The sequence below is a fragment of the Physeter macrocephalus genome, chromosome 7, assembly GCF_002837175.3.
Source record: "Physeter macrocephalus isolate SW-GA chromosome 7, ASM283717v5, whole genome shotgun sequence".
Classification (NCBI taxonomy): domain Eukaryota; kingdom Metazoa; phylum Chordata; class Mammalia; order Artiodactyla; family Physeteridae; genus Physeter; species Physeter macrocephalus.
In genome coordinates, this window is record NC_041220.1 from 8679738 (window position 1) to 8694583 (window position 14846).

At 37.6% G+C, this 14846-nt stretch overlaps 1 protein-coding gene across 1 annotated transcript in view; it reads left to right on the top strand.

Moving 5' to 3' along the window:
• The window catches only part of MEPE (matrix extracellular phosphoglycoprotein), a 101783-nt gene that overhangs the window by 49816 nt on the left and 37121 nt on the right, over nucleotides 1-14846 (top strand). The gene's annotated exons all lie outside the window — the stretch shown is intronic.

Here is a 14846-nt window from a genome sequence, read left to right on the forward strand (position 1 = left end):
CGGCACCGATCCTCTGTGCGGGAATCTCTCCGCTTTGCCCTCCGCACCCCTGTGGCTGCGCTCTCCTCCGTGTCTCCGAAGCTTCCCCCCTCCGCCACCCGCAGTCTCCGCCCGCGAAGGAGCTCCTAGTGTGTGGGAACCTTTCCTCCTTCACGGCTCCCTCCCCGAAGTGCAGGTCCCGTCCCTATTCTTTAGTCTGTTTTTTTTCTTTTTTCTTTTGCCCTACCCAGGTACGTGGGAAGCTTCTTGCCTTTTGGGAAGTCTGAGGTCCTCTGCCAGCGTTCAGTGGGTGTTCTGTAGGAGTTGTTCCACATGTAGATGTATTTCTGATGTATTTGTGGGGAGGAAGGTGATCTCCACGTCTTACTCCTCTGCCATCTTGAAGGCCTTCCCTTCATTTCTTTCTATACCCTTGAATGTCTAGCCTAGAACTCTGTGACCATATTCATAGTAGATGATCTCTAGATACTTGTTGAATGAATAAACAAATGAATAAATAACTCATTCTTTATTGGTCTTCAGAAAGGTGATAGTAGCAAGAAGCTCTAGAGTCTTTGGGCATCAGAAAGGATAAGAAATGAGAAAGGGGGGTGGCAATAAAGGAAATATTGGCCTTCTTTTCACCAAGATTCAAAGGAGGACCAGCAGAAAAGGCCAACGGAATGAGGCACTCCTGAGGCCAGGACAGCCGGCAAGCAGGCACGGTCTTCCAGCTCTCCAGGCCTCCTCATTCAATCTCCCTTCTGACCTGCCACTGACATGCAGAGGGTCCCAAAATAAAGCCGAGCAGAAATATCTAGTTATATTTACATCTTAATGGCAGGGGAAAATATATTTGCAGAGCCAAACATTGTTTTACCAGTAACCTTACTACCTGCAATCTAAAAGACATCACATTAGTTTTTGTTTTGTTTGCTTTGCTTATTTCTGGAAATGTGGTTTCTCTTTAGAATAGCTCCAGGGTGGAAGCATGTGAATACTCCTGAGTTATTAAAACCACCACCACAGTCTTCATATTCAAACGTGGCAAATGTAGAAGGTGACTCCCATTTCACCAAGCTATGAAAATAATATTTGGGGGAGAAAATAAGAGGAGAGAAGCCTCTACATACATGCAAGAAGTGCCTAAAAGTGATCTAACCCTTTGGTCTTCAAAGTTTGGGCATCTAAAGAGAAACATCATGGGGCCACACCTTCATTTGGCTAAATATATGGTTTTAAGACACTAAACTACTCATTTACAAGTTTCTGCTTAAATTTTCAACCACATTTTAAGCAAGAAAGTTTGTGGCTCGTGAGTTAGCAAGATGCCACCAAAGAAAACATTGCCGTGTGGGGTGTTGCTCTTGAGATCCTTGGAAACAGCACGTCGTACTGGGTTCCCCGTGACCCTCTGCATTTGAAAAGCACTGGTTTGCTAATAGTTGGTTTCAGGCTGCAGTGGTCCACAAACAGTTTTGTTCTTTTTCTATGGTCTGTGAATGATATGCCTCAAGGAATGATGGCTGATATTTTTTTCATTTTCCTCCCTAATTTTCTCACTAAAATGTTTAATTAGTGAAAAGGCAACATATTTATAGATATAATAAAACAGTAGAGGAAAGACTGTTTTAAATATATGCACAGCATGTTGTGTTTAGATACACACCCCCCCCACACACGTATATTTTAAGGATACTTTAAATTCATACACATGTGATTCAGAAAACTATACTGTTATGTTTCCCTAGAGTATGATGAAAGTGAACTGTCATATGAACAACAAATTTTTTGAGGTGTTTAAAAATAAAAGGAATATATGTATGCAAAATCTATAAAAGAAATGTTTAATGTTATGGTTAAGTAATTTAAGATCCAAGAAGTGAAATATATTGAAGACTCACAGTAGCAGACACTCCATATGCACTATCTTATTGCTCATAAGGACTTTAAAATAGGTATCATGATCCTCATATTAAAAATATGGAAACAGACTAAGAGAAGCTAAAATGAGTTTTAATTCTAATAAAAGATGAATGAATAGTTATGTTAACAATTTCTAAATTTGCTATTTGCTCTTACAACATGATTTAAAAATGACAATATAGTAAAAATTGGCAACACAATATTTTGAATGACAACACTAATGCTCTTTAGTCGATTTTTTTCCCAAAATCCTTAATATAAAAGCCCAAACCAGGAGTTTAATGGAGGCTGAAAAGAAAGGTGCTGGGATCAGGAAAACAATAGAAAAGGTAATGTATTCCACAGGGCTATAGAACGTAATAAATAATTATTATGACAAATAATATATGAGAAAAAATGTTTCAGAGAGTCATTCAGTAAATTGTGTTGTATATGAAATAATTTAATTAAAAATTAATTTAAGTTGAGAATTATATTGTATTTTACTACATTTAATAGAAAATTCCAGTTATCAGTAAGATTTGGCCACCTAAGTAAATGAAAATGTAAGTTATTAGGGACCAATAATTATTTTTTTAATTGAAATACAGTTGATGTATGATGTTATGTTAGTTTCAGGTGTATTACACTATGATTTGACATTTGCATACATTATGAAATGATCGCTACAATGGAGACCAATAATTCTTGGTTACACCTGCAATGCTTTATACATTTCCCAGGCTGTCAAATGTTCAAACAAGTAGTGAGATCTCCATTCTCACAAAAATTTGTAGCAGATATATTTTTCAAGCTCAAACTGTAGTTCCAGCAGCATTTTTCAGACCTCCATGGAAGTATGAAGGAAATTTTTCAAATTTCAAAATGTACTTAATAACAATATAAAAGTTATTTAACTAATGAAAGTGAGGAGCTTCCATTTAACTTCAATTGAGGGTAATTAATTTGCAATGTAATGACAGGATAAAAGGCAAACATCAAGAGACAAATCTAATAGAATTCTATCAATGCCTTCCAAGTAATGAATATGCTCAACTAAAATCACATGCTTATGGACTGATATCAGTATTTAGCTGGATCTATCTGTGTGAAAAGACATTTTCAAAGATGAAATATGTAAAATCTCATTTCATTAACGATGTCCCTTTGCAGTCAATTTTGATGATAGAGAACAACAATGTTGAACATTTGGCAAAATTTAAGGAAAGGATCCTGAAATGGGATTTTATTTATTAAGTCACTAATGTTAGGGGTTTTATCCATCAGCGTATGTGTCATTTATTGCAACAGTTTGCCTTATGTAAACTTAACCACAGAATCACCTACTTAAAACAAAACAAAAATTATTTTTTTACTGAGGTATAATTGACATACAACATTATATTAGTTTCAGATGTACAACATAATGATTTGATATTTATATCTATTGTGAAACGATCACTACAATAAATCTAGTTAACATCCAACAAATTTTTTTTTAATTTAAATCATCCCACTATCTATAGGGTATGAGCTAGGACTCAAATTATAACCTCAATATATTTTGTCTCATTATAATACACAAATTATGCTATCTCTAATTATATTTTACACAAATTAAATGTGCTATGACCTTAACTCTTACATCCCATTTAATATTTATACCTATCACACTGGGAATTATTTTGTCTTACAGACAAGAAAGACTAAGGCTCAGAGTGGTCAATTAATTTGTGTTAAGTTACTGAGCCAGAACTTAACCCACGTATGTCTGTCTCTAAGTATGTCTTCTCACGTATAACTCTAACTGATGTCTACTTATTCCCATGACAGCTCACAGCGCAGTTGGGCTGAAGTGCTCAGAGCTAAAATGAGAACAGTGCAGTGTGGAGCCCTTGGTGTGTTCTGGTTCCCACCCTGGTTATAGATCCTACTAAATGTATCCATCTTGTCCATCTTCTTTATACTCTGATTTTACTCAAAGTGGCCACTTAATTAAAGTTTAGGTATCAATGCTCTGACTTCATTATAGCTTAAATTTAAAATTAAACATGGCATATGTCCATAAAAAGATGGGTACACCAATGTTCACCGTAGCTTTTTTCATCACAGAAAAAACTAAATGTCCATCAACAGGAGTATGAATAATCAAATTGTGGTATATTTACATAATGGAATACTACTCATCAATAAAAACAATGAACTACTGATACATGATCAAAATGAATGGATACAAAAAGTATTATGCTCAGTGAAAGAAGTCAAACACAAAAGAAGACTTGCTGTGCAATTCCGTTTCTATAAACTTCAAGAAATGGCAAAACTAATCTATGGAGTGAAAAGCAGAAGAGTGTTTGCCTCTAGCAAACAGAGGGAACAGACCAGAAAAGAAAATGAGAGAACTTTTAGAGTAATGCAATTGTTCTATGTGTTGATTTGTGTGTAAACAGTTATCAAAGCTTAATGAACTTTACACTTAAGATACACATAGTTTACTATATGTATTTACACTTTAATTTTTTAAAAAACCAAGTTTATTAAAGGCCCCAGGTTTGATATGAATTCTTTTTATTTGTTTATTTATTTTATTTTTGGTTGTATTGGGTCTTCGTTGCTGTGCGCGGGCTTTCTCTAGTTGCCGTGAGCGGGGGCTACTCTTCATTGCGGTGCACGGGTTTCTCATTGCGGTGGCTTCTCCTGTTGCGGAGCACGGGCTCTAGGCACGCGGGCTTCAGTAATTGTAGCACGCAGGCTCAGTAGTTGTGGCACATGGGCTTTGTTGTTCCGTGGCATGTGGGATCTTCCCAGACCAGGGCTCGAACCCGTGTCCCCGGCATTAGGCAGGTGGATTCTTAACCACTGCGGCACCAGGGAAGCCCCTGATCTGAATTCTAATGCTACCTTAAGCCCTAACAGCTTTGAAACAATGCTAAGTGCATCCCAGCAAGTATGTTTAATTTACTGCATCAATTCGCCACCATACTTGGAAACAACCACAGAACCATTGGCCAAAGTATGGTGCAATTCAGAGGGAAAACAAAAAGAAAACGTACTCTTCTGAGCCAGATGGTCTACAGAGTTAAATTGAAAATAGCACCATAGTTGTCCATACAGTGTTGTCTAGCAGGTTGGATGCTGCAGTGACTGTTGTTCTCCATATACATAAGGGTGTCTGAAAGCTTCAAGTGGGATCACAGGTTTTTTCCTTACTGTGCATGTTAAACATGTAATTCCTTTTGTATAGCCTATAACTTTGCTATGGTTCTAAAGAATAATGTGAATGTGAAAATGACGGTGTGATAATAGAAGGAAACCTAGTAGTAAGAGGCAGGCAAATTGATTTCCAATCCTGTGGTAATGAAATTAATTCATGTATTTTGGAGTTGGGGAAAGTATTTTTCACAGGTCTAAAACAATGAAAAACATATCTCTCACTTCAACTAAATTCACAGCTAACACCCACTTGGGAATCTTTAAAAAGTTTCCTGAGAATGTCTTTATTCTATTTAGTTTTGATAAGTTTGCTATCTGTTCTTTGAGAAAAAGAAAAATGTCAAGTGAAGAAATATTATAAAAGGCATTGTTTCATGGTTTCTTCAGGCATCTTGGTAGATGCCATCTTGGTATATATCAAAGTGCCTCTAGTGAGCTTACCTTAACCTCTTCACAAAGAAATTATGGACAGATTTCTTGTTTTAACTTTATTGGGATATCTTTGTATCTTTTTATTGGGATATCTTTGTATGCCCAGCATGCATTTGGCACTATGCCTAGTACAGAGTAAGTGTTGAAAACGATGGATGGGTGGATGGATGGATGGATGGATAAGAAACTTTGGTGAGTCTATTGCGTGCCACATCACAGACTTACAAAAAGAAAAACTGGCTTTTCTTACTACTAACTCACAGAAACATCACTTTGGGCCTTACTAAAAAACTGAAATTAAGAGGCTACCAATCTCCTACTTAAACAGGTGCCTCTGTGACCATTAGGTAGATGAGTAATCTACAGCCTTTTGGTGTATATGGAATGTTATTGCTTAGCAAGAGTGTGTTTTAGAAAATTATAACCATTCTTCAAATTTTGGGACAAATGGCTAGATTATATTAGCCAAACTCTCCCTTGAAATATGAATTTTATTTTAGGAAACAAATGAAGCAAAAAAAAATTTCTCGCACCAGTGTCATGGAGGAGCTTGGTGAAGGTCTGAATTTCTGGGCCTTTCTTATGATTAGACACAGTGAAGTGTTTAGTTTTTCTATTAGATCCATCTTCTTCTGCAACTCTCCTTGCTCACACTTCCCACCCCTCACCTGCCCCTACCCCAGTCACCTCTGGTATTATGCTTGTGACTTCTCCATGGGCCCCTGAGCTGGACAGTGGTCCCTTTGCAATCCAATGCCTCATTTGATACACACTGCTTCCTTCTTTGCAGTCCTTTAGATTTGGTTTTTCTCAAATAACCTGTTCTTTTGTGAGGTCTCCCTCGAGTCCTGAATGGAATCTACCACCAAATTTAAAATATCCAAATGCATAGAGAACTTCTGTCTCTCATGGTGACCAACACTTCTTCTACCACAGAGACCAGTTCTGGTCTCTTACGGGTGGTGGCTTCTCGCTGTTTGACACAGTAACACCAACAAAAGCAAAGACTCAGCCCATCTACCTTAATAAAGTATGGACTTGAATGTGGAGCAGGAGCTCTTGAGCTATTACAGGAAAACATAATTACAAGGAGGACTTGACTCTGGTTTGGAATCAGCGTGAAATTGTAGGCAAATCTGTTGACCCCCACTCTAGACGTAAAGCCACACGACCAAGGGAGGACATCATCTCTTGATGCCAGCTCATCAGATTTAAAGAAAAATAACAAGTTCCATCTGTTTTAAAAGATTTTCTAACTTTGTAGAATTAGATCACAAAACTTGCATTTTAATGGGGTCTCCAGTCCACCGTCCCATAATTGTAATCACTACTTTCCTTTCACTATTGGGAATATTGAACATGGCCTATTTTGGCTGTTATTTAATTTTATATTTCTATCAAGGAATAACTATGTCTAGGTTTTTAGATATTTCTATCTAAAAAATGCCAAAACCCCCATATTTTTTTGCATATAAATGTCATTCTTTCCAAAGAGAGACTTTGCCAGGTTTCAGGTGAAAATAGGCATTTCAACATTTTTAATGGCGAGAGCGATGACAGTGACAAAAGCTCGTGTTTTCCAGAGTTGTTAAATTTCTTGCTTAATCTGATTTATTTTATTTCTGACTTGGCCTATTATTATTTAACTTGTCATCACTTTATTCCACCTGATTTTATTATAAATTGTTTAAATTTTTTTAGATTTTAAAAATTGAGGCAAGACATTCGATCTTATCCTTTGCCTCTGAGTGTGGCTGCTCCTGGAGAATACAAAGATATAGATAACCATCTTGCGTTTAAAATCTCTCTAAGAAATGCATTTCTTATGCATTAAAACTTTGAATCTAAATAACTGATATTTTATTCTTTAGGGTAGTGCATAGGATTAAGAGGAGGAAGGAACTTATGTCCTGAGCTCAAATTCTGATATGGTAGGCAGACTTCATCCTTAGTAACAAGTACAAGAAAATCAGTCATTCAGTCAGTCACCCAATATCTAATAAGTTCTTTCTATAGGTGAGGTACCATGACAGCAAAACAGAAAGTTATTTAGGAATAGAGAAAACCAGTGAATTAACTAGAAAATATCAAAAGAAAAAGAAAAAGAAAAAAAAAACCCTAAAACTAAAAAGTTTAGGACAGAGGTTCTAGATGAAAGCCCAGGTAGGGGAAATAAATCAGCTGGACGAAAATGAGACATACATAGAGAGATTATTCTTCCAAAAGGGAGAAAAGGAAGAAGCTTGCTTGGAATGCACTGGGCCAGAGGTATCCCAAGGAATCCACATTCGACACAGTCAAGCAGAAAATACCAAAGCAAATCCCAATAAATGTCCACTAAGTGACCAGGTGGCCTCAGACGTCCAATGAGTGTTGTAACCTTTACGGATGACGCAATGAAATGAGCCATAACGTACAAAATTACAACAAGACCACAACTAAAGACTGGCAGTGATTTGGTTTTTGTGGAATCACAAACTGTTATTATTGCAGGTCATTGCAGAAGGTCCAAGGCAATGGAAAACCTAAGGAACACCAAAAATATAACCCCAGCTAGTAACTAAAAGACTGTATTTGTCAATTGTGCAATCCCTGAAATGATGATTTCTGAGAACTCATTTCTCAGTTTTTCACTAAAGAATGTGCTGAGCTGATAAAAAATATTAGGCATTTTAACATCACAGAGTAAACATTCAGGAAACATTGAGGTTTTTCACAAAGTAATTGAATAATCAAGTAATAGCATGAAAGCTTCTCTTTGGTAAGTAGAAATTTGTTTCCAACTCAAAACACAAAGAGGGTTAAAAATTTTTTTAAAATAAAAAGCGAGATCAAAATGATCCCTCAGTCTGTCCATACGTAGAAAAGAGTGTTTGTTTTTTCCTTAACTATGGCTGACAGAGATATAGACATGACAGCCCTCTGGAAATCATATAGATTCCCTTTCCCATTCTCTTAGATATTACAATAGTTCGTGGCCCTTCAAAGCTCAACTCTATTATTCCTTAGTATTTAATTTCTCTCCTTAGGGAGACATTAATGAAATTTTTTTTTTCTCCTTATTGGACAATAATGGGAAAAAAAAAGTTGAGAAACACTGCGATAATGGTCTTTCAGTATTCATTCTTAATCAGTCAGCAATTATTTCAGGAATATTTATTGAATAAATGTCCTACATCAGGCACTGTGATGAGTGGTTGGAGATATAATGGTAAATAAGACCCTGTCCCTGTCCTCAAAAACTTCTAATCTATTCAGAGGTCATAAGAGATAAGCAATCAGCCCCAAGAGAGAAGGGTCATTACTATCACAGGAGTGCTTTGGAAACATAGAAGAGGTACCAACCTAGCCAAAGTGAGGATAGGGATAAGGACAGGCTTCCTGAAGGATGTGACATCAGAACTGAGTCCTGGATGACTGGTCAGAGTTAGACAGACAAAGATAGCATGTGCAAAGGCCCAGCGAAAAAGACATGGTGTAAAGGGAAAGAAATGAAATACTTTAGTATGACTTGAGCTTAGTGTGAGACAGGAAAGTAAAGGGATGGGGCTGGAGTCATATGTAAGCATCAGATAATGAATGGCCTTCTATGCAACTCTGAGAAGTTTAAATTTTATCCTGAAGATCCTAGAGCCATGGAGAATTTTTAGCAGAGGTTGAAAATATATTATTGAAAGTATGTTTTAGAAAGTTTATTTTGGCCAAGGTGTGAAAAATGGATTGGAGGAAAAGAAAATAAAGAGGTTCTTGTAGTAACCCAGGTGAGACAACAGTGGCCTCAAGTAAGATAACAGTTGTAGTGAGGGTGGATAGAAGTAAGATTTGAGGGCTGTGGAACTGACAGGACCACATTGGGGTGGGAGGGGTAGGGGACAGAAAAGTGATAAGGATGACTTACATTCCTAGCTTGAGCAATTAGAAGGAAGGGTAGTTGGGAATTTGAGGTAATTTTGTAACTTCCAGGGGGAGATTTCCATTATAAGTTTGATAATACGTTATGACTCTGAAGCCAGGAGGAAAATTCGAATTAAAAAGGAAAACAAAAACAAAAACAGCAGATGGGTAAGTGAAGCCATGGGAATGAAAGAGCTCATCCAGAGAGACTCTGGAGAATGTGAAGAGGAGCTGGACAAGGACAGAACCCTGAAAATATCAACATTCAAAAGACAGCTAAAGACAGGAGCACGTAAGAGCAGTTGAGAAATAGCAGGCAGGGAGGGAAGAGGAAACAAGAGAATGCAGTACCATGCATGCGGGAGGGAAGTAGAAGTTTTGAAAGAGGAGGAAACAGTCAGTGGCATCAACTGCTACTGACACCACCTAGGAAAGTGACTGAAAAGTGTTCATTGCAATTCACCAGCAAGAAATCATGGGTTAAGCGGAATGAAGTCATTGGTAACCTTTATGAGATAAGTTTCTACAGAGTTATGGGGGCAGAGGCCATATTGTAGTGGGCTGAGAAACAAGTAGAAGGTGAAGAAGGTGGGTTATTAAATGTGGACAACTCTCAAGAAATTTGACTGTGAAGAGGAAGAGAGAAATATATGAGTAGCTGGGTGGGAATATGTATGGATGAAGGAGGGTTTTTTTGGTCTTTGTTTTATAAAAGAGACTTGAAAATTAAAATTCCAATGAAAGAGAGCCAATAGGTAGAAGCAGATGGTAAAGTAGAAAGAGAAGTGCCTGGGAAGGTTGTAGAGAGATAACAACCAGATTTAACCTTCATTCACTTCTCCCAAATCTTGAATAAAGAAGATTTGGAAGGAGACAAACAAATTCAGAATCTTCCCCTTGGAGACAGGAACCACGTCACAGAGAACAGTCTATAAGTACTCTGCCCTCAGTCTACTACCTGCTAATAACATTGTGTGCTAATCTTCACCTTCTCTTTATCAAAGTGCAAGGAATTAATTGATATATCTCGTTAATGTTCACCTGATGTCAAAATCTATGAGAACATGTTTCATGTAAATAACCATAGATGTGGTTTTCCTGACTCTGTATCTAGCAATTTAAATAGATACAGTCGTTGCCCTCTAGAATCTCACAATAAAAAACAGATGACACAGACACACACATCACCACCACCATTACCACACAAGGGCACAATACTATAGTAAGAGAACATGATGGTTCTTAAATAGGAATTTATATTAGGTACAAGTTTGGTATTTGTTTTTTCTGGCTATAGAATACATGAAAGTTTTGCTGGGAAACTGAGTGGGGTTAGGAAAAGCATTACTTGACTTTCACATAAACAGTGGAGGTCTGGGAGGGAAGAGGGGAGGGAGAGCTTCACTAGATTACAAACTCTAAGGGGAAAAAACCTGTCTCTTTCGGACCCCACCACCCAAGCTTACTAAATTAGTGACAGCAATTGACTGATTATATAAAGTCCTAGATCCAGAGACTTACTGATGGAAAAACTAGGCAAAGGTTGAATAGGTAGGCTTGGATGGAGGGCAAAATGCATACCAAATATCAAAAGGTTAAAAGGGTATGACACCTTAGATTGGGCAGAAAAGGGTCCAAAGATGAAGTATCAAAGAGCAACCAGGCTGACGGCGAGATAGCTCAGGAGAAGAACACTATAGGTGTGAAGGTTGTTGTCCAAACTACATACTACCTTTTGGTTTCATAGAGAAAGAGTGGATGAGAAAGATATGGAACCCTTTAGGGTTTAGTAAGAACTAGAATATTGGCATAGCCAGGAATTTTAGCATTTTTCTGATAGAAAAGAGGAAATCTTGGCATTTATTCCAGAAAATTCTAGGTTATTAAGATTTCAATTAAGAGCTGCAAAGAGACTTCACATGAAACTTTGTCTTAAAAGTATTTATTTACTTCTTAGACTTAGTTATTAATAAGTCTATATAGAGCATCTTGAAATATATTCTAGCAGGCAAGAAGTAATAAACGATATTGGAAAGGAAAGTTGGGGGCAGACTTTTTGGGCTGAGCAAGTCTTACCCAAGGTCAAAAGCTAGCAAGAGACAGCACCAGGACTTCAGTTCAATCTTTGATTCTAAATCCTGTGGTCACAGAAGTTTTGGTAAGGGGAAATAGGCAACATGCTCACAATTAGAATATTACTACTGATATTCTAACCTGGCAAGAGGTAATGAGGACTTGAACAAAGGCATAGGCAACAAGAAAAGAGGGAGGAGGATGGATTTCAAAGAAACTGTGGAGGTGGTGTTAATAAGATTTGATAACTGGGTAAATGTGGCAGGTAAGAAAGAAGAGTACATCACAATGAGTGTAGGGTTTTTCCGGAAATGACTCATCACACAGTGAAACTTGGTTGTGGCATCAATGACGCGAATATGTGTTCGTATGCCATCTAAGAGAATCAGTTCATAACAGCCTGTTTAAATAAAGAAGACCATTGTGATGATGAGACCTTAACAAAAGGTGTTGTTGGGACAGCCCTAGTTATAAAAACAAACAAACAAACAAAAAAAGCAGTAAGAATCTTTGGGTTTTTTTTTTTTTTCTCTAGCACTACTTCTTAGAAAGAATGTTCCAATAAACTTGCATGAATAAATCTAGTCAATTTAGAGTAGCTATAGGGCTGTTGGAAAGGATATATCAGGCTTAAATGACTCATTGAAGATAAGAGATTACAGAATATTAGAAATAGAAAAAGTCTTAGAGATCACTTAGTTCAATCATTTCCATTAAAAAAAAAACTGTATAGGCCACTTCAGACATATACAAAGGTGAAGAGCATAGTGTCATGAATCTGCATTGACTAATCATCAATTTGATGATTATCAAATTTTATTTATTTTTTGGCTGCGTTGGGTCTTCGTTGCTTCGTGCGGGCTTTCTCTAGTTGCGACGAGCGGGGGCTGCTCTTTGTTGCAGAGCGTGGGCTTCTCACTGCGGTGGCTTCTCTTGTTGCGGAGCACGGGCTCTAGGTGCGCGGGCTTCAGTAGTTGTGGCACACAGGCTCACTAGTTGCGGCATGCGGGCCCTAGAGCGTGCGGGCTTCAGTAGTTGTGGTGCACGGGCTTGGTTGCTCCGTGGCATGTGGGATCTTCCCGGACCAGGGATCGAACCTGTATCCCCTGCATTGGCAGGTGGATTCTTAACCACTGTGCCACCAGGGAAGTCCTTTTTCTAAAAAATATTTACTTATTTGGTTGTGCCGGGTGGGCTCCTTAGTTGTGACATGTGAACTCTTAGTTGCGGCATGCACATGGGATCTAGTTCCCTGAGCAGGGATCGGCCCCAGGCCCCCTGCATTGGCAGCGTGGAGTCTTAACCACTGCACCACCAGGGAAGTCCCGATGATTATCAATTTATATCTAATCTTGTTTCATCTTTATCCCCACCCCAAGATATCTGTTTCATCCATAAGTATTTTAGGTTGAATCTCTAAAAGATGAGCATTCTTTTTAAAATAATAATAATATCATCATACCTAAAAAATTAACTACAATTTCTTAATACCAGAAAATATCTGGTCAGGACTCAACATTTCTCCAGTTGTTTCATAATTTCTCTAGATATGTCTCTGAAGTCTCTTAAATCGACAGTGTCCCTTTCCTCCTTTTGTATTTTTTCTGCTAATAAGATAGAAGCCAGGTAATATGTCTGATGAAGTTTCCCACTTTCTGGATTTGGCTGAATGCAACCCAATGGTCTCATTTTACATAGACTTCTGTTCCCTGTATTTTCTCTAACCTGGTAGATACAGAGGCTTCATCAGAGTCAAGTTCTATTGCTTGGAAAGAATACTTCACAGGTGATGGAGGAATGCAATGGCTGGTTCTTTTTTGGTGTGAAAATCCCCTTATTTTTAAAAGATGGCTTAGACTGAAGACTCCTTGGGGTTGAGTGATTCACATATTCGTAGAACAAACTTTCAATCTTTTGATTCTCAGTTCTCTACTCCTTTTATTATATCTTATACTATTAACTTTAATATTAAAGTTAATAGTATTAACTTTAATATTAAAGTTAATACTATTAACTTTAATATTAAAGTTAATACTATTAACTGTTAATCACTTACTGAGTGATTATAGTATACCAATTGCTCTGCTAGGTATTGCATGGGATATGGCCGCACCATTCTCAAAATTACCCAAGCCCTAAATCCAGAAATCATCCTAGGCTTCTCCACTTTTCTTACTTCTACTAAGTCCTGTTAATTTTATTTATTTAACATTGCTTTCCTTTGTTCCATCCTTTCCATCCCCACTGCTACTGCTTCAGTTTAGACCTTTATCATTGTTTTCCTGGACCACTAAAATAGCTTCTTGAAAATCCTATCCTCCACAACAATCTTGCCTTCCTCAACGCAGCTCTGCCTTATCAACAAAAGATTTTTCCAACTTGCAAATCTAAATATATTGTTTTTCTGCTTTAACCCTTTGGGATTCTCTCACTTCCATGATGGAGTCCATACTCCTCAGTGCAGCCTAAGTCCACTCCCTCATCTGGTCTTTGCCTATCTGACCATCCTCATCCGTCCCTACTGCCACTCACTATATTCCATCTTTTGATGTTAATACTACTAACTTTAATATTAAAGTTAATACTATTAACTTTAATAGTATATCTTATACTATTAACTGTTAATCACTTACTGAGTGATTATAGTATACCAATTGCTCTGCTAGGTATTGCATGGGATATGGCCGCACCATTCTCAAAATTACCCAAGCCCTAAATCCAGAAATCATCCTAGGCTTCTCCACTTTTCTTACTTCTACTAAGTCCTGTTAATTTTATTTATTTAACATTGCTTTCCTTTGTTCCATCCTTTCCATCCCCACTGCTACTGCTTCAGTTTAGACCTTTATCATTGTTTTCCTGGACCACTAAAATAGCTTCTTGAAAATCCTATCCTCCACAACAATCTTGCCTTCCTCAACGCAGCTCTGCCTTATCAACAAAAGATTTTTCCAACTTGCAAATCTAAATATATTGTTTTTCTGCTTTAACCCTTTGGGATTCTCTCACTTCCATGATGGAGTCCATACTCCTCAGTGCAGCCTAAGTCCACTCCCTCATCTGGTCTTTGCCTATCTGACCATCCTCATCCGTCCCTACTGCCACTCACTATATTCCAATCTACTGAATCACTGAAATTTTCTGAATGTGCCAGCAAGGATATATAGTGATTAAAAGTAGACTCTAGAATTAGACTTGACTTTGAGCCCTAGATTCCCCATTTACTAGCCATGCAACCCAGGGCATACTTACCATCACCGTATGGTACACTGCGCTACTATCAGTAGCACAATCCTCAAAAACTTAGTGTAAAACCTTTATACTCAGCAATATGTTTCAGGAAATATACC